This window comes from Bos indicus, chromosome 23 (genome assembly GCF_029378745.1).
Source record: "Bos indicus isolate NIAB-ARS_2022 breed Sahiwal x Tharparkar chromosome 23, NIAB-ARS_B.indTharparkar_mat_pri_1.0, whole genome shotgun sequence".
In the NCBI taxonomy this organism is placed as follows: Eukaryota; Metazoa; Chordata; class Mammalia; order Artiodactyla; family Bovidae; genus Bos; species Bos indicus.
Genome location: NC_091782.1, coordinates 1,400,377 through 1,426,900, shown reverse-complemented (window position 1 = coordinate 1,426,900; position 26,524 = coordinate 1,400,377). Strand labels below are relative to the sequence as shown.

At 40.1% G+C, this 26,524-nt stretch overlaps 1 pseudogene; it reads left to right on the top strand.

The window, feature by feature from the left end:
• LOC109578789 (F-box only protein 16-like) lies at positions 1-25,537 on the top strand (annotated as a pseudogene).
• Positions 25,538-26,524: the final 987 nt, after the last annotated feature.

Genomic DNA, 26,524 nt, shown 5'->3' with positions numbered 1-26,524 from the left:
TCTTACAGAAGAATATCCAGTTATTTCATGATGGCATTTGCACCTCCAAAAAACACAAATGGTCCCAAAATGCAGACAAAGATGAGTACCTGTCCACCCCTAAACCATCAGCTTTTGAATGACCGGGTGAGTAATAAGAACTATTGTCTTAGTTGAAATCATGCTTTGAAGGAAAAAAAAGCATTAAAATTTTGGTAATCAAAACATGAACAGGAATTGCTTAGGATTGTGTAGTGGATAAAAACAAATGAAGGATTTCTTCAAAAATTTTAATTGAAAAAAACTGAAATACATTTAGAACAAAAATAAAGAAAACTTTAATTGAGCCCCAGTTACATGGCCAGAGTTGGCAAGAGAGACAAAGTTCCTGCTTAGAAAGAAAGATCTTAGGGACTTCCCTGGTGGTCCAGTGGCTAAGACTCTTTGCTCCCAGGGCTGGGGCCCAGGTTCTATCACTGGCCAGGAAATTCAGTCCCACATACTGCAACTAAAGACCTTGTGTGCTGCAACTAAGACCCAGCACAGCCAAATAAATTAATAAACATTTTTTAAAGATTTAGGAGATGAGAAGGAGGAGTGTCTACCACCTCCCCTTCACCTCCATATCCAACTGGTTTTCAGGTTCTGTGAGTCTTCCTCCGAGGTCTCTTCATCCAAACCCCTTTTCTCCTTTGACTTGTGCACATCCAGCTCCACATTCTCAGTTCACACACTCACCCCCCTTTGCCTGGCACATTGCAGTAACCCCTCAGCTGGTTTCACTGTCTCTAATCCATCCTCTATTCTGGTCCCAGAATGATCTTTCTAAAATACCAAACTAATCCTATGAAGCAAAAGCGATAACAGACTGCTCCAAAGAATAAATTCCACCCTATCCACTGTGCATAGCACTGAGGACCCCTTCATGTGTGTTAGTCACTGAGTCATGTCCGACTCTTGGAGACCCCATGGACTACAGCTGGCCAGGCTCCTCTGTCTGTGGGATTCTCCAGGCAAGAATACTGGAGTAGGTTGCCGTGACCTCCTCCAAGGGATCTTCATGACCCATGGATCAAACCCAGTGTCCTTTATATCACCTGCATTAGCAAGTGAGTTTTCTTTTTTTAATTTATTTGGTTGCAATTTTGTTGAAGCATGTGAACCCTTAGTTGAAGCATGTGGGATCTAGTTTCCTGACCAGAAATCAAACCCAGGCCCCCTGCATTGGGAGCATGGAGTCTTAGCCCCTGGACCACCAGGGAAGTCCCAGCAGGTGAACTCTTTAACACTGGCTCCACCTGGGAAGCCTGAATAGCTTTTGTCAAATTTTATGAGAATTTCTAGGGAATTCCCTGGTGGCCCAGGGGCTCAGAGTCTGTGCTCCCAATGCAGGGGGCTGGGTTCCATCTGTGTTCAGGAAACTAGATCCCACATGCCGCAAGAGTTTGCATGCTGCAGCTAAAGAACCCACATGGCACAACTAAGACCCAGTGCAGTCAAATAAATAAAAATGTTTTAAAATTTCATGATTATTTCTAGATGAGCAATGATAAGAGAAATGACAATTTCTATTAGAAATGATATTTATTTTGTTGTTCAGAACTCCCATTTTATCACCCCCCTGCCATTTTTAGTTTGGTTTAGTTAGGTTCTAGTTTGGAGTAAAACTATTTTCAAAAATCTTAGCCTGTCATATGTAAAATAGATAGGCAATGGGAATTTGCTGCCTGGCTCAGGAAACTCACACAGGGGCACTGTATCAACCTAGGGGAGGCGGTGGGGAGAGAGAGGGGCTGCCAAGTCACTTCAGTCGTGTCCGACTCTGTGCGACCCCATAGACGGCAGCCCAACAGGCTCCCCCGTCCCTGGGATTCTCCAGGCAAGAACACTGGAGTGGGTTGCCATTTCCTTCTCCAATGCATGAAAGTGAAAAGTGAAAGTGAAGTCACTCAGTCGTGTTCGACTCTTCGCGACCCCATGGACTGCAGCCTACCAGGCTCCTCCGTCCATGGGATTCTCCAGGCAAGAGTACTGGGGTGGGGTGCCATCGCCTTCTCTGAGAGAGAGGGGAGGGAGGTTCAAAAGGGAGGGGATATATGCATACCTATGGCTGATTCATGTTGAGGTTTGATAGAAAACAACAAAATTCTGTCAAGCAAAATCCTTCAATAAAAAAATAATTAAGATTAAAAAACTGTCAAATCACTATGTTGTACACCTGAAACTAACATTATATTGTATGTCAATTATAATTCAATAAAAATTAAATATAATACAAATTAAAAAAATCTTGGCCCGTGTATATACCCATATGTATGTGAATGAATGTATCAGTACTTAGACACACACATGGAATTTGCATATGTATACAGCAAACTGATAATAGTGTGTGCACATGTGCTCTGTCTTGTCTGACTCTGCAACTCCACAGACTGTAGGCCTCCAGGCTCCTCTGTCCGTGGAATTTTCCAGGCAAGAATATTAGAGTGGGTTGCCATGCCCTCCTCCAGGGAATCTTCCCATCCCAGGGATTAAACCCACGTCTCTTTATGTCTCCTGCATTGGCAGGTGGGTTCTTTACTGGTTGAGCCACCAGAGAAGCCCAACTATCAATAGTGGTTTCCCCTAAAAAGTTGGACAACATGAAAGAGTGGGAGGGAAGTCTGTTGGAAGAGAGAGTTTTTGTTTTTTACCGTATACAGTGCAATGATTTTTAACAATTTAAAAAACAAATATAAGTAAAAGTGAGCAAAGAACAGTAATACTGAGAATTGAAAAACATAGGTTCCAGATCAGCTATACTAAATAATCTCCTGCTTGACTTCAGCGAGTCTCTTATGCCTCTGATCTTTACTACCTGCCTTTGGAAATTGAGTGGCTTGGATCAGATGACCTCAAAGGCCCCTTCCAGGTCTAACATTCTGACACTGTGAAAGGGGTTAAAAATAGACACCTAAGTTTACAGCTGGGCAGACCGTGTCCATACGATAACTTCAAGGACTTTTCTACACTTCTACAACAGGGCATTTGCCAGTGATCAGCATAATTTTGAGGTCCTCTTTTTTTTGTTTTGGCCACACTGCACAGCATATGGGATTTTAGTTTGCTGGCCAGAGATAGAACCCAGGCACCCTGCATTGCAAGCGTGGAGTCTTAAACACTGTACCACTAGGGAAGTCCCTGGATTTTGTTTTAATTTTGCCTTTTTTCTATTCTGTAGTAAAACGAAAAATATGAAACTGTTTCAGTCTAAAATAAACCTCATAGGAGTTTAACTTCACAAGAGGCTTTAAGCAGAGAGATTGAATTCAGATGTAGATGCCAAGATTATAGCATCCTCAGATTACAAGATAATTCAGGCCTTGTGAAAATGTTGAGAGGAGGAATGTTTTATAAGTATGTATTTCTTCGCTGTCTAGTGTAGGGTTTTTTCTTCCATCTAGTGTTTTAATTGAAAGTGATGAACATTTCTTTTTTTTTTTTAATATGGTTCACACATGTAGTACAGTACACATGTAGTTAAAAGGGTGTTCTGAGAAAAAGCACCTAACCACCATCCATTGGTCATAATTTAGGAGCCCCAAAATGTCTGATGCCTCCATGGTAATGATGTCACATGGTGAAATATGCAACCACAGTGTCAACAGACTAAAATAACAACCATGGGATTTTGACTTAACAGCAGGCTCTGAATAAACTGTGATGTGAGTAAACTGTGATGTAAACCAACTGCAACATTCTGCAAGGAGAGATGATTCTCTCTAATGTTTTCCACTTGAAGTGATACTGTTTCTGGGCTCTTTTTTATTTTAATTGAAGTATGGCTGATTTACAATGTTGTGTTAGTTTCAAGTGTACAGCAAAGGGATTCAATTATACATATCTATTCTTTTTCAGATTCTTTTCCTTATGGGTGATTACACAATATTGAGTAGTGTATGTACTATAAGTAGGTCCTTGTTGGTTCTTTATTTTATATATAACAGTTTGTATATGTTAATCCCAAACTCCCAATTTATCCTTCCAACCCTCTTCCAGGTTTTTAAGATCAAAAATCTGATTGCAAAGCCTTGGAATTAAGACTTGCTCCCAACCAGAGACTATAAGATTCTGAGTCTGCCTGAGGGCCTGACAGTGAAATAATTTGTTCCAAATTATACTTCTTGTCAAGGGTAGAGTCAGAACCAGATCTGAGTTTGTTTGGTGTTTCTCTTTCTGCCCCTCATGCCTATCAGTTCCTACCTGACTCTAATCGCCTTTTGGTGAAGAACTGGATTTGCTTGGACTCTGCTTAGACTTGGTCATTGGCCCTCTAAAGACCCTATCTCCTACCCTCTTTATTTGATTTTATTATCAATGACTGACTTTATTTATTATTTATTTATTTAAATATTTATTTTATTTATTTGTTTGACTGCACTGGGTCTTCATGATGGCATGCAGGATCTTGAGATGCGGCGTGTGGAATCTTTTTATTTGCAGCAAGTGGAATCTAGTTCCCTGACCAGAGATGGAACTCGGGCCCCTACATAGGGAGTTTGGAGTCTTAGCCACTAGACCACCAGGGAGGTCCCCCTGCCACTTTCTTGCTGACTCTCCATACCCCTTCAAGTCAGTGCCCCTTTATCTCTGATGCCTTCTGTTGTCACTGGACACCATGATGGTCCTCCCAACCTCTTTTTGAAAGGAGGTTGTCATCCTGGGACCTAATTGTGTTTTTTTTCCCACTGTCAGGTCAAACCATTCATTGAGAATGTAGGGCTTGAGGTCAGAATAGGGAAGATCAAGGTTGGGGGTCAGAAGGTTCTAGCAGGGTTTCCTAGGTGTTAGTGATAAAGAATCTGCCTGTCAATGCAGGACATGCAAGAGATGTGGGTTTGATCCCTGGGTCAGGGAGATTCCCCTAGAATGGGAAATGGCAACCCAGTCCAGTATTCTTGCCTGGGAAATCCCATGGACAGAGGAGCCTGGCAGGCTACAGTCCATGGGGTCTCCAAGACTTGGACATGACTAAGCACAAGAGATGGAAATACCAGACCACCTGATCTGCCTCTTGAGAAATCTGTATGAAGGCCAGGAAGCAACAGTTAAAATTGGACATGGAACAACAGACTGGTTCCAAATAGGAAAAGGAGTTCGTCAAGGCTGTATATTGTCACCCTGTTTATTTAACTTATGTGCAGAATACATCATGAGAAATGCTGGACTGGAAGAAACACAAGCTGGAATCAAGATTGCCAGGAGAAATATCAATAACCTCAGATATGCAGATGACACCACCCTTATGGCAGAAAGTGAAGAGGAACTAAAAAGCCTCTTGACGAAAGTGAAAGAGGAGAGTGAAAAAGTTGGCTTAAAGCTCAGCATTCAGAAAACGAAGATCATGGCATCCGGTCCCATCACTTCATGGGAAATAGATGGGGAAACAGTGGAAACAGTGTCAGACTATTTTTCTGGGCTCCAAAATCACTACAGATGATGACTGCAGCCATGAATTTAAAAGACGCTTACTCCTTGGAAGGAAAGTTATGACCAACCTAGATAGCATATTCAAAAGCAGAGACATTACTTTGCCAACAAAGGTTCGTCTAGTCAAGGCTATGGTTTTTCCTGTGCTAATGTATGGATGTGAGAGTTGGACTGTGAAAAAGGCTGAGCGCCGAAGAATTGATGCTTTTGAACTGTGGTGTTGGAAAAGTCTCTTGAGCATCTCTTGGACTGCAAGGAGATCTAACCAGTCCATTCTGAAGGAGATCAGCCCTGGGATTTCTTTGGAAGGAATGATGCTAATGCTGAAACTCCAATACTTTGGCCACCTCATGTGAAGAATTGACTCATTGGAAAGGACTCTGATGCTGGGAGGGATTGGGGGCAAGAGGAAAAGGGGACGACAGAGGATGAGATGGCTGAATGGCATCACTGACTCGATGGACGTGAGTCTCAGTGAACTCTGGGAGTTGGTGATGGACAGGGAGGCCTGGCGTGCTGCAGTTCATGGGGTCGCAAAGAGTCAGACACGACTGAGTGACTGATCTGATCTGATCTGAAGCACGCTTGCACCACATGGCTTTTTAGTGAGGAACCAAGTATATTATTCAGCTGAACATACAGTCTGGAACCAATGATTTTTCTTTATAATATACAAAGGTAACCCCTTGGGCCTCTGCTTATCCTCTAGTGAACCAAAAGATCCTAAGATTCCTTTTAGCCCTAAAATTCTATGACATCTGAATCTCTTGTTGTTGTTCAGTCAGCAGGTGTTTTGTTGAGAGCTTCCCCTGGAACCTGTGGATCATATAAGGGAAAGTAGGTGTAATCTACCTGGGAAGAGAAAATGAACAGAATCATCTGGCAGGCAATAGCTAATCCTAGAAAGGCCAGGTGGAGCATGGGTTGCAAGTGGAGGAGTAGTTGAGAAGAGTGAGACCAGTGGGTGCCAGAAAATTGCTGGTGCCCGAGACTTAGGAGGGGAATTAGATGCTTGATAGGACTTTGTTAGACACAAGAGAAGGGTTCAGGAAATGTGTGAATCCTGATTTTTCTCTTTTTTTTTGTTATTCTTTTTTTTTCTTGGCTGCACTGAGTCTTCATTGGTGCACGAGGGCTTTCTCTAGTTGCAGCGAGTGGAGGCTATTCTCTAGCTGCAGTACGTGGACTCTAGGCCGTGCAGGATCAATAGTTGTGGATCACTGGCTTAGCTGCCCCGAGGCATGTGGAATCTCCCCGACCAGAAATGGAACCTGTATGTCCTGCATTGGCAGGCAGATTCTTAACCCCTGTACCACCATGAAAGCCCTGAATCCTGATTTTTCAGTCTTCTGAAAAATTCTATAGGTTTTTAAATTTTATTTTATAGGCTTTCTTCTATTTTCCTTTTCTTTGTTTGCTTGTTTTGACCACTTCATTGGCCTGTGGGACCTTAATTGCCCAACCAGGGATTGAACCCTTGCTTTCTGCAGCAGAAACACAGAGTCTTAACCACTGGACCACCCGGGAAATCCCCTCTACTATTTCTCTTATCTAGAAATTCTGAGATCATCTGTCACTGTTATTTGAGGGTCCTAGTAGCCCAAGGGGCAGTTAATTAGGAGGGAGGAGAAAATGGTATTCTTTTTCTTCTTCTCTAAAGTATAAAAAGTGTCTACCTGTGATATATGATATTCCCTGGTTAGTAGCAAAGATGGCATTTTACAGCCTTGAGGTTGTTGTTGAATCAATTATTTCAGTCTCCATTTTGCCTGCCCTTTGAAAGCAGAATTTGAGAGTCTAAAAAAAGAAAGGAAAACAGATCTGTTGGAAGCATGAAACCAGCTCCTCATCCTCCTCCACAAAAGGAAAGAAATAGCCCTGAGCTAGTTTCTAAATAGGAATAGTGCAAGAGAATTTAGAAAGGGCCAGGAGGGAGGGAAAACATGGAGCCCGATTTTGAAAGCCCACAGAGCTCAGGGTGGGTGCCAGAGAGACAGTCACGCCTGTTACCTGCTGTCTCTTGCTTCCTGGCTCCAGCTTGCCCTCCTCTGCCAAACCTTCTCACTCAAGTTGTCCCTTCCTCACCCATTCAGATAGATACACAAGTGACTGAAGCTCAGGAAAACACCTTTCCACTAATATGTAAATACACTCACATGGTAGCGATTCATCCAAAGGATATTCATTTGTCACAAGCATATTCATTCCTTCCAGCAAGCTTGAGCACCTGTAACATGCCACATACAGCACTCTGCAGTGGAGAAGTCAAGGTGAATAAGACATAGTTTCTGTCCTCAATGGTATATAACAACAAACCTATACAGATAAACACTGAGCTATAAGCCCAGAGGCACACATATGCAAACATATATGTAATGTACACCCACTGGTATGTGAACTCATGAAATAAAAAAAAAAAAACAGAGCTACTCACTCATAAATTTCACAAGTTCTAATACTAGTCATGCTGAAATATTTGGAGGGAAGTTGTCCATTTTCCAATTTTTCTTTTGTCAGTTTTGTCATCGCCTTTCATATTCCAAAAATGATTTCACTTTATAGTTCCATTCTTTTCTTATTTCTTGCCTTTAAAAATTATTTATTCTGTAAGATGAATTGTCTCACATGGAGAAACTGAGAACAAGGAAAGTTTGCCCAAGTTATAAATAAAGTTACCCTTTCAGGTACAAAATCTGTCTCTTTATACTCAGTTGATAAAATGGAAAAGACTGGCAATATTTAGTGATTGATCCTTTAATGATGTCTTTTTTAAAATTCATTTATTTTATTTTTGACTGTGCTGGGTTTTCATTGCTGTGCATGGGCTTTCTTTAGTTTTGGCAGGCAGGGGCCACTCTCTGGCTGCAGTGAGCAGGCTTCTCATTGTGGTGGCTTCTCTTGTTGGGGAGCAGGGGCTCTAGGGCATGCAGGCTTCAGTTCTTGTAGCACTTGTGCTCAGTTGCACCTAGGCATGTGGAATCTTTTGGAACAAAGGATTGAGCCAATGTCCCCTGCATTGGCAGGCAGATATTTAACCACTGGACCATCAGGGAAGTCCTAATAACATCTTTTTAATGGGTATTTTGAACCACAAAATATGAAATCATTCCATCTTTTTTTTTTTAATTGTAAGTATTTGAAGAAAGAAGAGCTCTGCTTGGAAAATGGGTAACTATTTAAAGTATACTTGATTCTAAGTCAGAAAGAGAAAGACAAACACCATATGAATATCACTTATATGTGGAATCTGAACTGTGGCACCAATGAACCTACCCTCAAACAGAAACAGACTCACGGATGTAGAGATCAGACTTGTGGTTGCCAAGTGGGAGGAGAGGAGGGAGCAGGACAGACCGGGAGTTTGGGGTTGGTAGATGCAAGCTATTACATTTAGAATGGCTAAGCAACAAGGTCCTACTGTATAGCACAGGGAACTATATCTAGTATCCTGGAATAAACCATAATGAAAAAGAACATTAACAAAGGAATGTATATAAATCTATATATCCATATCTAAGTTACTTTCACACTTCCTCAAAGGAAACACGGTCTCAATGACCATTGTCCATGATCAAAGTACAGTAAGTCCACTCTGTATGAATGAGTTCTGTTCCAAAAGCGAATTCATAGGTCCAATTTGATCGTAAATCCAACACAGTCAGCCTCGGTACCCAACTAACACAACTGGCTACACCCCGCTATTTGTAAGCTTGCTTCCAGACATCCTGGGCTTGAAATTAAAAAAAACTGCTCTACTGTACTGTAAAGTACACAAAAGCACAGCCACCTGTAGTGGATGGACACACATGACCGTGCACGCCAGACGCATGAACTAATGTGATTGGACATGCAAACATTCGCATCTTTGAAAGTTCGAAACTCAAATGTTTGTATGAGGGGACTTACTCTATCCATCTCTGGCTAATGTGTATTACTCATCAAATTCCTCTATAGTTCTCATTGAGAGTCTCTTCCACCCAAGAGAACTGGAAACATGGTCATACAAAAATGTGTACACTAATGTTCACAGTGGCATTATTCATAATTATCAAAAATGTAAACACCCAAACGTCCATTTGGTGAGAAATGGATAAACAAAATGGGGTCTAGCCAAACAATGGAACAGTGTTCAGCCTGAAAATGAAAGGCAGTTCTGTTTCAAGCTACTCATGAGTGAACTTTGAAGATATTGTGCTACGTGAAATAAACCAGACACAAAAGGACCAATATTGTTTGACTCCACTTTTATGAAGTTCTTAGAATAGGCAAATTCACAGAGAAAGAAAGTAAAACACAGGTTATGAAGAAATAGGGACATTATTTAACAGGTACAGTTTCAGCTTGAGTTTTAAAAACAGTTCTGCAGACGGATGTGGGGATGTTGCACAACAGTGTGAGTGTGCATCACGTCACTGAACTGTACACTTAAAAATGGTTAAATTTTAAAAAGCATGGGCAAGAAAAAAGAATGAAGTACTGATATATGCTACAACATAAACTTTGAACATAGTATGCTGAGTGAAAGAAACCAGACACCGAAGCCATCTAGTATATGATTCCATTTATATGAAATATTCAAAATAGACAAATCCATACAGACAGAAAATAGATGAGTGGTTTCTAGGGGCCAGGGAGCAGGGGAGGAGTGTCTGACTGTAATGGGTATGGAGTTTATTTTTTGGGGTAATGAAAACGTTCTGAAATTAGACAGTAGTGCTGGCTTTACAGCCTTGTGAATATATGAAAATGCTGGGTGGTGTGGTGTATGAATTGTACCTTAATTAAAAAAAAAACAAATCAGGATCCCTTTTAAAAAATTATGCTTTGATTTCTTTAACTCTAGATGTATATAATGAACTTGAAATAGTCCATCTTTAAAGCATACAGTCAAAGCCTTCTTTCCTTTTAACGGAGCATCTTCGCCCCAGAATATAGCAGTAGACAGAATATCCTACCCTGTGAGTTACTGAGATTCATTTTCCCATATGTCTTAATCTATTCCAGGTGCTATAACAGAACACTGGTGGGGGTGGGGGCTTATAAACAGCAGAAAATTTATTTCCTTTAGTTCTAGAGGCTGGAAAGTCCAAGATCAAGGTGCTAGCAGACTCGGTGTCTGCTGGGAACCTGCTTTCTGGCTCAGAGACTCTCCATGTGTCTTCACATGACAAAAGGGCTAAAGGTCACTCTGTAGTCTCTTTAATAAAGGACACTAAACCCATTCATGAGGGCTTCCCTGGTGGCTCAGTGGTAAAGAATCCGCCTGCAAATCAGCAAACTCTGGTTCACTCTCTGGGTCAGGAAGATCCCCTGGAGTAGGAAGTGGCAACCCAGTCTAGTATTCTTGCCTGGGAAATCCCATCAACAGAGAAGCCTGGTGGGCTACAATCCATCGGGTGGCAAAGAGTCAGACACAACTGAGTGACTGAGCATGGATGCTCGCAATCCCATATGTGAATGCTCTCCCTCATGACCTAATCCTCTCAAAGGCCCCACCTACCTCCCTGGGTCATTACCACAGGGTTAGGGTTTCAATTTCAGAATTAGGGGTGACATAGACATTCAATCCATCATAAAGCTCTGTATCTTACTGTTCTTGTTTGTCTGATTTAGTCACCACTTCTTTTCTGTGCTGGTCTACAAGCTCCAGTCTAAAGATATTTACTAACCTAAAGAAGGAAAAAAAAGTCATGTACGCAATGTTTCTGGAAGACTTTACATATCCTCTGGAGAAAGAAATGGCAACCCATTCCAGTATTCTTGCCTGGAAAACCCCATGGACAAAGGAGCCTGGCAGGTTACAATCGTGGGGTCGCAAAGAGTTGGACATGACTGATCGACTTCACTTTACTTTTACTTTTACTTTTACAAGAAAAGGGGCAATATTGATTTCCTTCAGACAGGAAAACTGTCTAAAGGGTGGAAGAGACTCTTACCTGGAGAGCCTTTTGTGTCTATTGAATTTTTAATCATGTGAATGTTTTTAATCATGTGAAGGTAATATCTATTCAAAATAATAATAAAATTTTATAAAATAAATTAACTGAAAATGGCAAAATGAGAAATACCCGAAATTTAAAATCTAGCTAAGTTTTTCTCATATTGTATTTGCGTTTTTAAACTTTGATACCAACAACTTAAGAAAGAGACTTATAAAAAAAGCAAATAGATAAAATAAAAAGGGACATATTTAAAATGACTATATTTGCATTTTCATTCTACTTACTATGAATGTAAATCCCTAACTTAATATAACCAGGGCTAATGTTCAGGCAGAATTCATTGGTATGGCTGAGCAGCCTCTGCCGATTTTGATTGGTTGATAGCATTGCCAGTTGTTAAACGTTTTTAATATCACCCTGGATAAAATTCAAGGTCTTCAAACCTTCAAAAGATCTTGTTAATTCTTTTCTTTTACCATAACTAATAGAAGCCTATATTTCAAAGGTCACTGATATTTGCAAAGATCACTAATTATCTGTCTACTCCAATCAGCCAAACTATAGGGTCAGGCATGGTTTACCATGCTCCTTGTTGTACATTGCTTGATGCTATCAGGCATTTAATAAATATTTTCTAAATGAATAAATGGTACTCACTGGTTTTTCTCTTTTGCCCAACAACAAACTCATTCCATAAATTCACTAGATTATATGGTAATCTTTACACCTCCATGAAAGCCACAGGAATTAAGTTTGAAGGGGATATTTCCAGTTTATTTTTATTCAGTTTTCTCTCTCCAGTTTAGGTTTAGGCTTTATTTGTCTGTGTGTTTTATGAACAACATAACAGATTGATAGCATAAGGAATGCATTTTCAATAAAAAAAGAAAGGAGAGAAGTAGATAAGCATACAGTTTTTTTTGTTTGTTTTTAATTTTCCTTTATTTACAGCTTTGCTGAGTCTTCCTCGCTGCACAGGCTTTTCTATAGTTGTGGTGCGCAAGCTTCTCATTGCCAGGGTTTCTCTTGTTGCAGAGACTGGGCTCTAGAGCCTTCTCGTTTAAGTTGTGGTGCATGGGATCAACACAGGCTTAGTAGTTGTGGCACACGGGCTTAGTTGCTCTGCTGCATGTAAGATCTTCCCAGATCAGGGATCAAACCCATGTTACCTGCGTTGGCAGGTAGATTCTTTACCACTGAGCCACCAGGGAAGCCCAAGGATACTGATTTTTAAACTTAGCATTACTTGGGATTTTCATTGTATGAGTCAAGTATTGGCTTTAAAGCTCAATCTCATATTAGAAGTAAAGTCACTTTTAAAAACAATCTGGATAGTAAGGGGCAAGATGTAATGTGAAACCTATTCAATGATAGACATTCCAAAAAGTATTTTACATTTAGCCATGTGTGCATGCTCAGTCGTGTCTGATTCTTTTGCGACCCCATGAACTATAGCCTGCCAAGTTTCTCTGTCCATGGGATTTTCCAAGCAAGAATATTGGCGTGGGTTGCCATTTCCTTCTCCAGGGGATCTTCCCAACCCAGGGATCAAACCCAGGTCTCCTGCATTGCAGACAGATTCTTTACCAGTGAAGCCCAGGATAATATAACCAAAAAGCAAAAACAAACAAACAAACAAAAAAAAACAGCCTCTTCCTTCATCTTGACCTCACTGCCTGAGAACTTTCCTTTCCTTGCCATTTGGTGTGCGACGAGTGGCGCTGATGCCCTAGCAATGGTCCTCACATCTTGAAAGTGCAGCAAGAATCCTTGTAACAACTACTCTGAAAATGGGATTTTCACAATCCTATTGTCAAGAAATCCCGAAAGGCATTAAAAGTAACTATAAAATATAATTATGATATGATATAAGATAGTATTGTTGCTGTTTAGTAACTAAGTCATGTCTGAGTCTTTTGTGACCCCGTGGACTGTAAACCCACCAGGCTCCTCTGTCCATGTGATTTCCCAAGCAAGAATACTGGGGCCAGTTGCCATTTCCTTCTTCAAGGGATCTTCCTGACCCAGGGATTGACCCCCTGTCTCCTGCTTGGCAGACGTATTCTTTTCCACTGAGTCACCAGTGATGGTCATATAAGATAGTATAGCATAAAATAATGTAGCATAATGTCATATACTAATTATATGATATTAATATTAAAAAGGAACTAACTGTAAAATATGGTATCATACATGGTACTAGGATAAGAAAATGGTCTTAGCTGCTCCCCTACCTCACACATTAGATCCCTGGCTGTGATGGTATGGCTCTTCTTTCTTGAAGAGCTGAAGCAAGAGATGTGGGACAGATATATATATACTACTATATATATATATAATAGATTTGAAAAAAAAAAAAAAACAAAACAAAACCCAGGAACCTACTGTATAGCACAAGGAACTATATCCAATATCTTATTATAACCTACAGAGGAAAAGAATCTAAAACAGAATGTGTGTGTGTGTGTGTGTGTGTGTGTGTGTGTACATATATAAATCAATATGCTAGATACCTAAAAGATTGTGAAATAACAATGCTTCAATTTAGAAAATTTTTTAAAAAAGAGAAAGATATTGGGCGATTACCAAATTCATCTACAGTTAATTCTTCCATGGATTAACTACTTTTTGGATTATTCCCAGCACCTTTTAAATTCCAAGGGGATTTCCCCCAGCTGTTAAGCATTCTTCTCAGTCATCTACCCACCTTCAACTGGTAGAAGTTCAAGGAATGCAAATTCGTTTTCTATTAGACTAAATAAACACAATTAGAAAGGAGAAACCCCCAAGGCAAAGAACACCTATCAAAGCCAAATATAAATTATCTTTAACTGTTATAATCAGGGAAATAAATGAGAAACCAATGTAATTATCTTTTTAATTTCTAGAGGAAAAGGTTTGAATGTTTTCTTTTATAGATTTCTTTGGCACTTTATAATCCTAATGTTCTTTTATATTCATTCTAAATCACTGTTCTTCAATCTGAGCCTGTTCTCTTCTTCTGGGCATCCATGACAAAAATTGAGCTGACCTCAATCCTTGCAAATGTGCTTCCTGTCCTTGTTAATGTACAAACATGGTAACTTTATGCTTTGTAATTTAATTATTGTATATCTAATGATTTACCCCTCAGCTTATTATTTTTAACATCACTATGATATTTTCTAACAGGGGTCCCCAACCTCTGGGCCACAGACCCATTGGTACCTCTCATCAGATCAGCAGTCGCATCACATTAGAAATAAAGTGCACAATAAATGTAATGCTGTAGTTTTTCCAGGAGTCATGTATGGATGCGAGAGTTGAACCATAAAGAAGGCTGAGTGATGAAGAATTGATGCTTTTGAACTGTGGTGTTGGAGAAGACTCTTGAGAGTCCCTTGAACTGCAAGGAGATCAAACCAGTCAATCCTAAAGGAAGTCAGTCCTGATTATTCATTGGAAGGACTGATGCTGAAGCTGAAACTCCATACTTGGGCCACCGGTTGGGAAGAGCCGACTCATTAGAAAAGACTGATGCTGGGAAAGATTAAAGGCAGGAGGAGAGGGGGACGACAGAGGACCAGAGGGTAGGAAAACATCACTGACCCAGTGGAGGTCAGTGTGAGCCAGTTCCAGCAGATGGCGAAGGACAGGGAAGTCTGGCATGCTGCAGCCCATGGAGTTGCAGAGTCAGACATGACTGAGTGACTGAACTACAATAAAATGTAATGCACTTGAATCACCCCGAAGCCATCCCTCCCTGCCTGTTCCCCCCGTCCGTGGAAAAATTCTCTTCTATGAAACTGGTCCCTGGTGCCAAAAAGTTTGGGGACCACTGTTTATAATATTAGCTACCATGAGTACAATGAGTCATACACTCTTTTAGGAATTTTATACATATTTTCATTTCTTTAATCTTCCCAGTAACTTTAAATTTAGATATAATTATTCAATCAATGTATAAAGGAAGAAATTAAGAGATTCTTAGTGAGACTCTGAATGGCCTCACTCCCAAAGCCCCCATGCATCCTTAATGCCATATTTTCTCTTATCATGTTGCTAGGCTGATTCACTATTGTGAGGCATTTAGGGTTATTTCTGATTTACTGTAGTGATAATTATATCCCATAAACATTTCTTCCCTCATCATCCTGGGTCCCTACAAAGCTCAGTTTCTACAGAGTAGCATGTAGCACTGCCCAAAGTAATTTTAAAGATGAATACCAATTTTCATGTTGTCTCTCAAAGAAAAGTCACAGGGGATCCAATTCAGAACTCATAACACTACTTACCAGATCCCCTTTCTTCATTCCCCAGTTCTCTCACACTGTATAACTGCTGGAAAGGCAGTTACAGTCTGAACCGCCACAGACTGCCTACACGCCAAGACCCTGCAGCTCTCCTGTCTCCATATGCCCCCCACTGGCTCCTTGTTTTAGAGATCACTGCAGCATCGTGGGCTGGTCCTTCCCCTGGCCCTTACCACTCTGGTCTGGCTTCTCTATTATTCTAATAACCCATCCCCAAAGGAAAGAAGTCTCATATTATGTTAGTTAGAAATATGGACTGTGCAGAAACAGGTGAAGAGGAAATCTGGGAACATTCATACATGAATACATTTTATTCACTTATTTGTAAGTTAAGGTTTCTGATTTTTTTTTTTCATTTGAGAGTCCCCCCTCCCCCTTGAATGATAGTGTCCAAAGTGAGATTGATGAGTGCTGAAAAGATCTGGTAACAGTGAATAGTTTTTGTTTTATTTAAAAATCTTTGGTTTGGCTGCACTGGGTCTTTGTTGCAGCACACAGGCTTTCTCTAGTTGTGGCATGTGGGCTCTTAGTTCCCCGAGCAGGTTATCAACCCTAGTCCCTTGCATTGGAAGGCAGATTCTTTTTATTTATTTGTTTATGGCTGAGCTGCATCTTTGTTGCTGTGTGTGGGCTTTCTCTAGTTGTAATGAGCATGGGACCACTCCTCCCTACTTGAAGGACACAGTCTTCCTACTGCAGTGGCTTCTCTGGTTGCAGAGCACAGTCTCTAAGGTTCTTGGGCTTCAGGGGCTGTGGCATGTGGGCTCAGTAGTTGTGGCTCTCAGGCTTACTTGCCTTGCAGCAGGTGGAATCATCCCAGACCAGGGGTGGAACCCATGTCCACTGCACTGGCAGATTTTTAACCACTGGACTTCCAAGGAAGTCGCACAGTGAATGGTTTTAATCAAGAAGTACTCCAACTAATTAAAAAAAAATAGATCCTATGATTACAAAGAAGTTGACTTGTCATAAGGCTTAAAATACATTTTTACTTTATATGCCTTTTTTTTTTTTAAGGGCTTCCCTGGTGGCTCAGATGGTAAAAGCGTCTGCCTGTAATGTGGGAAACCCAGGTTCGATTCCTGGGTCGGGAAGATCCCCTGGAGAAGGAAATGGCAATCCACTCCAGCACTCTTGCCTGGAAAATCCCATGGACAGAGGAGCCTGATAGGCTACAGTCCATGGGGTCGCAAAGAGTTGGACATGCCTTCACTTTCACTTACATGCCTTTTTAGGTGGTCAATGTATTTTATGATTAAAACTAAAGTATTATAAAATTCTGATTACTTTATACTAACTAGCAAATATCTATTGGTGAAATGCAATAGCGTATAAAATACAAGTAGCCTCAAACTTTCCTGTTTTCTCTTCTCTAATGGACTAAAGAAGAAAAACAGAGATTTAGACTCTGATAACAGCTCCTTCCGCTGCTAGCTGTTCCCATAAGAACCTTTCTTTTGATTTTGGCCAGCTCTCATGCTCTCATCTTTGATGAGTCACTAATCTTGGGACTGGTTTGGGGTCATCACTGGGGAAAATTGTGAAGTAACCCAAACGTTTGTTTGGTATGCCCCAGATTGCTTTGGCATGTACTTCCTGTCTCTGGCACTCTTTTTTTTTCTCCAGGTCCTCCTATCAACTTTTCCTTTCCAATCTTATCAATCATTTACATATTAGTAGGACTTTAACTCAGAGAAGGCAATGGCACCCCACTCCAGTACTCTTGCCTGGAAAATCCCATGGGTTGAGGAACCTGGTAGGCTGCAGTCAATGGGGTCGCAAAGAGTCAGACAAAACTGAGCGACTTCACTTTCTTTTTTCACCTTCATGCATTGGAGAAGGAAATGGCAACCCACTCCAGTGTTCTTGCCTGGAGAATCCAAGGGATGGGGAAGCCTGGTGGGCTGCCATCTATGGGGTCGCACAGAGTCGGACACGACTGAAGCGACTTAGCAGCACAGCAGCAGCAGCAGGACTTTAACTGGGGCTTCCCAGGTGGTGCTAGTGGTAAAGAATCCACCTGCCAATGCAGGAGACCCAAAAGACACAAGTTCAATCCCTGGGTCAGGAAGATCCCTTGGAATAGGAAATGGCACCTCATCCCAGTATTCTCGCCTGGAAAATTCCATGGACAGAGGAGCCTAGCGGGCTCAGCAAAGAGTCAGACAAGAGTGAGTGACTGAGAACACACACACACACAGGACTTTAACCCTATATATTCCCCCTTCTCAGAGATATTTGCTTGTATTGCCTTATCTCTAATTGTGAACACAAAGGTTTGTTTCTGGTCCTGGAGTTTTAATTACTAATGAGCTGATGTAAACTGTGGGGGGAGACTGACTGACCAGGTGTCTTCTGTTAAGGTTGTACAGACAGTCCGTGGCTTAAGATGCTTTGGCTTAGCAACTTTTTGGCTTTACAGTGATGCAAAAGTGATAGACGTTCAGTGGACACCATATTTAAAATTTTGTATTTGGGTTTTTTTGGGAGGGGTGGCTAGCTATGTGCAGTAGGATACTCATTTATGGTTCTGGGCAGCTAGTGAGCCACAGCACCCAGTCAGCCACTTGGTCACAAGAGTACAGGCCAAATACACTTAAAACCATCAGTACCCAGACAGCCATTCTGGTTTCACATTCAGTGTGCTTGTATACATGCTAAGTTGTGTCAGTTATGTCCAACTCTGTGCAACCCCATGGACTGTAGCCCACCAGGCTCCTCTGTCCATGGAACTAACCAGGCAAGAATACTGGAGTGGGTTGCCATTCCCTTCTCCAGGTGTAGTAGTCAATAAATTACATGAACTAGTCAATGCTTTCTTCTAAAATAGGCTTTGTGGTAGATGATTTTGCCCAACTGCAGGTTCATGTGAGGGCTTCCCTGGTGGCTCAGTGATAAAGAATACCTCTGTCAATGCAGGAGACTTGGGTTTGATTCCTGGGTCAGGAAGATCCCATGGAGGAGGGCACGGCAACCCACTCCAGTATTCTTGCCTGGAGAATCCCATGGATACAGGAGCCTGGTGAGCTACAGTCTATGGGGTCGCAGAACAGCTGGACATGACTGAGTGACTAAACAACAGTAAGGAGCATCAGGGTTCATGTAAGCATTCTGAGCACGTTAAGGTAGACTGGGCTAAGCTAGGATGTTTGGTAGGTTAAGTGTATTATGTGCATTTTTAATTTATGATACTTTCAACTTATGAAGGATTAATTGGGATATAGCCCCATCAGAAGTTAAAGATCTACATTTTACAAGTCTGTATATATTCTCAGTTTACAACTATGACCAGCTCCCAAATTTTTCTGTAACTCCAAGTTTTGAGGTCAAGTGCATGTCTATGTCCACACCGGCCTTGCTTGGGCTCACACACACACATGTGAGAAAGAACAGGTAGGTGGCAAAACACGGGGTGTACTTGTTAGGGAAAGAAATGCATGCAATTCATTAAGAATAAGTTACTAAACTCACTTCCTATGCAGTTCTTTATCTCTTTCATAATGCGTCTCTGGTGTCAGACTAAACCTGGAGCTTTTTTTGTTTTGCTTTGCTTTTTTTTTTTTTTCCAGTTTGACAAATGGATGAACACTCGGAGGAGAAGAATCCTGACAGTCCTGTTAGAACGCTGCTCTCTGTCACAGCAAAAGTTCTGTTGAAAGCTTCAGGAGAAAATTCCAGCAGAAGCTCTGGATTTTACTGCCAAGCTCCCAAAGATGTTATCTTTATACATCTTTTCTTTCCTGGACCCCTGAAGCCTTTGTCTCTGTGCACAGGCACAGATAAAGAAGCAGTGTTCGGTATTTTGTAAAAACAGCCTAGAAAACACTGAACCTTGAGGGGAAAAAAGAAAGCACGCATACAAAACCGAGCACCAACAAGATGCTCACCACATTTCGTTTGCAGTTTGGATTGGCCCCATCTCTTTGTGTCTGGCTGTGCACTTAGTGCTCAAAGGGGAGAAAAAGTAAGCCATTGCTAAGTGTCCATAAAATAGTATTAGCCAGTTGGGGAAATATATACACATGTATATAATGGTTCATCATCAGAATAGTCTTATATTGCACAGCAGAAGACCATAGTAAGACTTAGAGTGTAGAGTGCAGGCCATTCATAAATAGAAAAGCATGAAATAAGGGGCTAATATGATAAATACAGAAGCATGTGAGACTAAAGGAGTTCAGAGTGGGCAAATGTGTTCACAGGTTGGAAAAGCATCTGACCATTATTTTCTTACAAATAATTTCACGGTGTATTCAAGTATATTTTTTAAGATATAAAAGTGATAGTCATTTTGTTGATTTCTTTTCATAGTCTAGAAAGACCAGAAATTCCCTGTTATTGTGCATTCACATGGTAACTTTAGTTTTTAAAATTAAGAAAATGAAAAAAAATTAAGAAAATGAATGCAGTAAGATAGATGACATATTTAATAATTGGTGCTGGGACAATTGGGCATTATCTGGAAAAAAATTCTAGAAGGATAAAAGATTAATATAAAATTATGAAAAACCATTCCCTACTCAAAGGAGGGAATTCCCTGGTCCAGTGGTTAAGTCTCTGCTCTTTCACTGCTGAGGGCAGAAGTTCAATCCCTGTTTGGGGAACTAAGATCCTGTAAGCCACCAGGCATGACTAAAGGGGAAAAAATGTAATTAAAGGAAATCTAGGGAAGGAAGACTTTGTGAGTAATCTATAATATTCAGAGCCTCAAAAGAAAATGTATAACTTAAAATCTTTATTTATTTTCTATATTTTGTATATATATTATATATGTTTTATAAATAAAGAAAGCAAGATTTTAAGTTGTGATTATACAAGTTAAAACTTTCTCCATCGAGAAGAAAAGTGTAAATAAATACAGACAGTAAACAGGAGGGAGCTCCCTGGGAGTGGTTAGGACTCAGTGCTTTCACTGATGAGGGCTCAGGTTCAGCCCCTGGCCGGGAGACTATGAACCCACAAGCTGCTGCAGCGTGGCCCCCCAAAATTAAAGTAAACGGGGGAAAAACATATTGCCAGCAAAGGGGTAATTTTCTTATTTTTTAAAAAAACGACTATAAATCTACATTAAGAAGAAAAAAAAAGCAAAGCCTAGCAGAAAAATGAGCAAAGGAAGTGAACAAATAGTTCACAGAAAGAAAAGCAGATGTTCCTAAAATAGATAAAATGCTTAGCTTCATTTTCATGCCATTGTTTGTGACTCAGATGGATTGAGTTTCTTTTTTTCTTTTTTTAGTTTCTTTTTTAATGATAACATTTTATATTGTTAGGGGTATGGGGAAACAAGCACCTTCATATGTTACACCTTCATAGAAAAATTGATGCAAACACCAAGGAGAGCAATTTGGTAGTACTCAATTTTTAAATAAAGATTCCTGGACATTCCCTGGCGATCCAGTGGCTTTCACTACCAAGGGTGTGAATTTGATCCCTGGTTGGGGAACTGAGATCCTGCAAGCCATGAGACATGGCTAAAAACTTTAAAAATCTTTTTAATTTAAAAAAAAACAAGGTTACCTTTGGCCAGTAGTTCCACTTCTTGGAATTTGTCTGATGGGTATACTTCAACACATGCAAAATGTATGTCTATATAAGAATATTGCATCATTGTTTGTAGTAGCAAAAGGTTGGAAACTATGGAAATGTCTGCTAATAGCAGACTGGTTGCAACTATCTCCTCAATATATCATCAATAAAACAACAAAGGTGCAGAATTATCCTACCACTTTGGAAGAATAAACGAATGTATCCATATTTGTTGCTCTTCTGGAATGGCACACAAGAAGCCAGTAACAATGGTTACATTCACAGAGGGAAATGAGTGGCTACATGACAAGGATGAGAGAGGCTTTTTTTTTTTTTTTTTTTTTTACTTTTACAGTGTGCCCCTTGGTATCTTTGAATTTAGTATTGATGTACACATATTATTCTAAAATTGAAACAATTTGTTTTTTAAAAAACAGTGTTTTAAATGCCCAGTAATAGAGTATCATTCCGCCATATAAAGGATTATTAGGCAGTCATTAGAAAACATGTTTTGGAAGAATAGAGATGTTTATTATGTGTAAAATGAAGAAAGCATGATTTTAAATTGCATGCAGTTTCCCAATTTTGCTTTCATATATACCTGAAAAACAGAAAGGAAAATAACTCTACCAGCTTGTTGATAATGTTTGGTCATCTCTGATTGACAGGGTTCTGGGTATTGTTTTTCTTCAGGTTTCTCAGAATTTTCCATGTTTTTCACAATGAGAATATTATCATTCCAGGGACATGTGATACAAAATAGATAATCTTATCATCTATGTGTACCATATGTCAATCTTGGTAGATTTCACCATTGTATTTTATTTCCCAGAACTGACTGTGAGGCAATTGTTCTTTAGCTAGATTTAAAGTAAACAATAAAGTCATTGCACCAAGATGAGCTTTGAGCTGTTTAAAAATGTGGTGGGGGTTGTCTTACAGTTTTGAAAGAGCTTCTCTACCCTCAACTTTCCTCATCCCTGTTTAGTTTTAACCAAACAAAAAGCAGCAAAAATCAAAAACAAAGCAAAATTTTATCTATCCCCAGTGCAGGGGGGGGAGGGAACCCCAACTTAACTACCCAGGTCTAAACCCGATCTAAGTCAAAAGAGGAAAAGGATGAGAGTTGAGAAAAACTTTCTCCCCATCCCCTCCTTCCCAACCCCACATCTTTTTTTTTTCTTTCTTTTTTTTTTTCAAACCCCACATCTTGATTGAATTAACTAACCATATGAGGATTAAGGGCAGTGCAGTTTCATTCTGGGTTGCACAAAATGGTTGTGATCTCTGTTTCTGCCTGCAGTGTTGTATAAGATCCTCTAAGCCTTTTCCTCCATCTAGATCCTGAACCTACTGTTTCTCCTAATTGTGCCCCCCTTCTGCTTCCCTCTCCCCTACATGTCTTATCTTCAGCCCATAAAATAATCCTAGACGTAATACACTGCCACCTGATGTGAAGAGCTGACTCATTTGAAAAGACCCTGATGTTGGGAAAAATTGAAGGCAGGAGGAGAAGGGGACAACAGAGGATGAGATGGTTGGATGGCATCACCAACTCAATGGACGCGAGTTTCGGTAACTTTGAAACACTGTACACAATGGATGGAAGGAGGAAGAGAGACAGATAGATAAACATATGGATGGGTAGTGAGTTCCATTACAGAGTGTTCTGCTCCTTTTAGAGGCACTCAAACATTATTTATTATTGAGTTAACCTTGAAAAAGAGGCCAGTTTTCCAAGGATGAAATGAATGTGAAAATTAGCTATCATCTCTGCAATTCATGATAAGAGACATGGAATGCCTAGTCTCAACTTTATATATGGACTTGAGTCTAGTTTCTACTAAGACTTATTTAAAACCTGGAATAAATTATTTTAAAAACTACTACACATAATAGGGTCACCTCCACCATTTGCTGGATATGTAGGATTGACCATAATGCTATGAAAACGGAATGTACAGAATACTTTAAAAAAAAAATGCACTAATTTGGCAGCACCAGGTGTCAGTTGCAGCACGTGGAATCCAGTTCCCTAACTAGGGATCAAACCCTGGCCCCCTGCACTGAAAGCATAGAATCTTAGCCACTAGATCACCAGGGAAGTCCCCAGGACAAATACTTAATGCTTTATTGAATCTTAAAGGCTATTTAGGACACACCAATATAGTATTAGTCATTGTGTTCCCTTTATATATTTAGTTAAATCATAAGAATGGAGGGAAAACAGAAGCATATCATGAAAAAAATAAGCAATGTGCCAACTGGAGTTTCTGTAGCCTTCATAAAATGTTCATATGCAGACTCCCAGATATCCTTCAGTTCAGTTCAGTTCAGTCACTCAGTCGTGTCTGACTCTTTGTGACCCATGAATCGCAGCACACCAGGTCTCCCTGTCCATCACCAACTCCCAGAGTTTACCCAAACTCGCGTCCATTGAGTTGGTGATGCCATCCAATCATCTCATCCTCAGTTGTCCCCTTCTCCTCATGCCTTTATTCTTTCCCAACATCAGGGTATTTTCAAATGAGTCAGCTCTTCGCATCAGGTAGCCAAAGTAATGGAGTTTCAGCTTCAACATCTGTCCCTCCAATAAACACCCAGGACTGATCTCCTTTAGGATGGACCGGTTGGATCTCCTTGCTGTCCAAGGGACTTTTAAGAGTCTTCTCAAACACAACAGTTCAAAAGCACCAATTCTTCAGTGATCAGCTTTCTTTATAGTCCAACTCTCACATCCATACATGACTACTGGAAAAACCATAGCCTTGGCTAGACGGACCTTTGTTTGGCAAAGTAACGTCTCTTCTTTTTAATATGCTGTCTAAGTTGGTCATAACTTTCCTTCGAAGGAGTAAGCGTCTTTTAATTTCATGGCTTCAATCATCATCTGCAGTGATTTTGGAGCCCAGAAAAATAGTCAGCCACTGTTTCCACTATTTCTCCATCTATTTTGCCATGAAGTGATGGGACCAGATGCCATGATCTTCGTTTTCTGAATGTTGAGCTTTAAGCCAACTTTTTCACTCTCCTCTTTCATCAAGAGGCTCTTTAGTTCTTCTTGACTTTCTGCCATAAAGTGGTGTCACCTGCATATCTGAGGTTATTGATATTTCTCCCAGCAATCTTGATTCCAGCTTGTGCTTTCTCTAGCCCAGCATTTCTCATTATGTACACTGCATATAAGTTAATAAGCTGGATGACAATATACAGCCTTGATGTACTCCTTTTCCTATTTGGAACCAGTCTGTTTTTCCATGTCCAGTTCTAACTGTTGCTTCCTGACCTGCATACAGGTTTCTCAAGAGGCAAGTCAGGTGGTCTGGTATTCCCATCTCTTTCAGAATTTTCCACAGTTTGTTGTGATCCACACAGTCAAAGGCTTTGGCATAGCCAGAGATCTTTAGGAAGTTCCAAAGTCTTACCTGAAGCTTAGTTTCCCCATTTGCAAGGGGAGAATATTAATTATACTACCCTTCAGGTTGTGACGAGGATGGTTAATAGGTGCTCGATAAATATTAGTTGACTTGGATTCTGTCTGAATTAACATTAAAAAAAAGAAAAGAAAAGAAAAAGGGGTACCCAAAGCCAGTTCTCTGTGAGAACCTGAAGGGATGGGATGGGGAGGGAGGTGGAAGTGGTGTTCAGGTTGGAGTGGACACATGTATACCTATGGCCAATGTATGGCAAAACCATCATAATGTTGTAATTATCCTCCAATTAAAAAAAAAAAAATCTTCCTGCCTAGTTAGGAAGCACTTCAGGTAAGAGGTAACTTGGTTGTGATTTGGATGAAAAGGACCAAAAAGAAACTACTTGTGAATTCCAGGCCTGGTTTATCAAGTTAAAATTATGTTTGCTCTGATTCATTCATTCATGAATCCATGAATCCACTTCCCCAGTGGCTCAGTGGTAAAGAACCCGCCTGCAGTGCAGAGAAGTGGGTTTGTTCCCTGGGTCAGGAAGATCCCTTGGAGGAGGGCATGGCAACCCACTCCAGAAAAAAAATAAAGAAGTTCTCTCAGTACCAGGGTGACGGCTCAAAACCTAGAGAAAGTGGACATGTAACCTGAATAGTTTTTTAACATTGTTTTTCCAGGTGAGCTGGCATTGGAAGAATTTAACTGAACTGGATCAGCTCTGGATGCTAAAATGTTTACGGTTTAACTGGTGTATCAATGTCTCCCCAACTCCCTATGAGCAGGGTGTATGGAAGAAGCATTATATTCAAATGGTGAAAGAACTCCCTGTTACCAAGCCCAAGGTAAATTTGGGAAAAGAAGAATTACTAACATCAGCTACTTAGGAATTCTAGAACTAAGTTGGAGAAGGCCATTGGTTCAAAAGAAATATACCATGACTCCAAAATTCCCTTGTTCTAAGAACTTAACAGTTCTTTTCAAGATATCCATGTTAGTTGAAAGTCATCTGACACTCACAAACCACAGTTCTACCCAGGTTATGACTTGGAGCTCCTCATTCTCTCCAGATTCCTGGATTTCTGTGTCTCTGATGCCTACAGTACACAATTCTGACACTGGGATGCTCTGGGTAATGTGCAGTATTTATTACCTATGGGTCATCAAATTTTATTTAACTAATTCAAATTTTCTGTAATTCTACCAGGCAAACTGAAGTTTATGTTTCTATCATTAATAAAGAAAAGTTTGCAAAAAATTAGTAATTAGGAAATGGCATAATGGGCATATTAAAGTTCTTTTCACTTTAGAAACTAGCAACGTAAAGTCCTTACATAGAATTGTAAACAGTAAATAGTATGAGCATAAATTTTTCTAGTGGTTTTCTATGCATTGCAACCAATGTTTATGTTCATTCTTATAGTCACAGTTAATTAGATAACTTATGGGAAATTTTTATGAGCTTTTTCTTTATGGCATTATCTATACACATGCAGAGTTGTGCATCGTTTTGTATAATAGAAGAGTTCCTGAAAATTATGTGTAAATTACAATTTTAAAATTATTTTTAAAACCACGGGGATTTTTTTTTTTTTATAGAAAAGCTGCAGTGAGTCCTTTTTGAATTGGAGAATCCTTTTGAAATATGAATAGTTGGCTCTTAACATGCTGATTTATGTTTCATGTTATTGTGTTTACTTGAAGTAGAAACCCTCTACATTTAATATAGTAATAAACCACATAATTAATGTTGTTATAATTACAATGATAAAAGCAGTCTTTCTGATTTCAATGATGGCTGTTCTTCATGAGAATTTCTTTTAAAAAGAAAAATGTAAAGTGCAGTGGTGGAAGAGTTATTTTAAAATTACAATAGCTATGACTCCTTTTATCACAA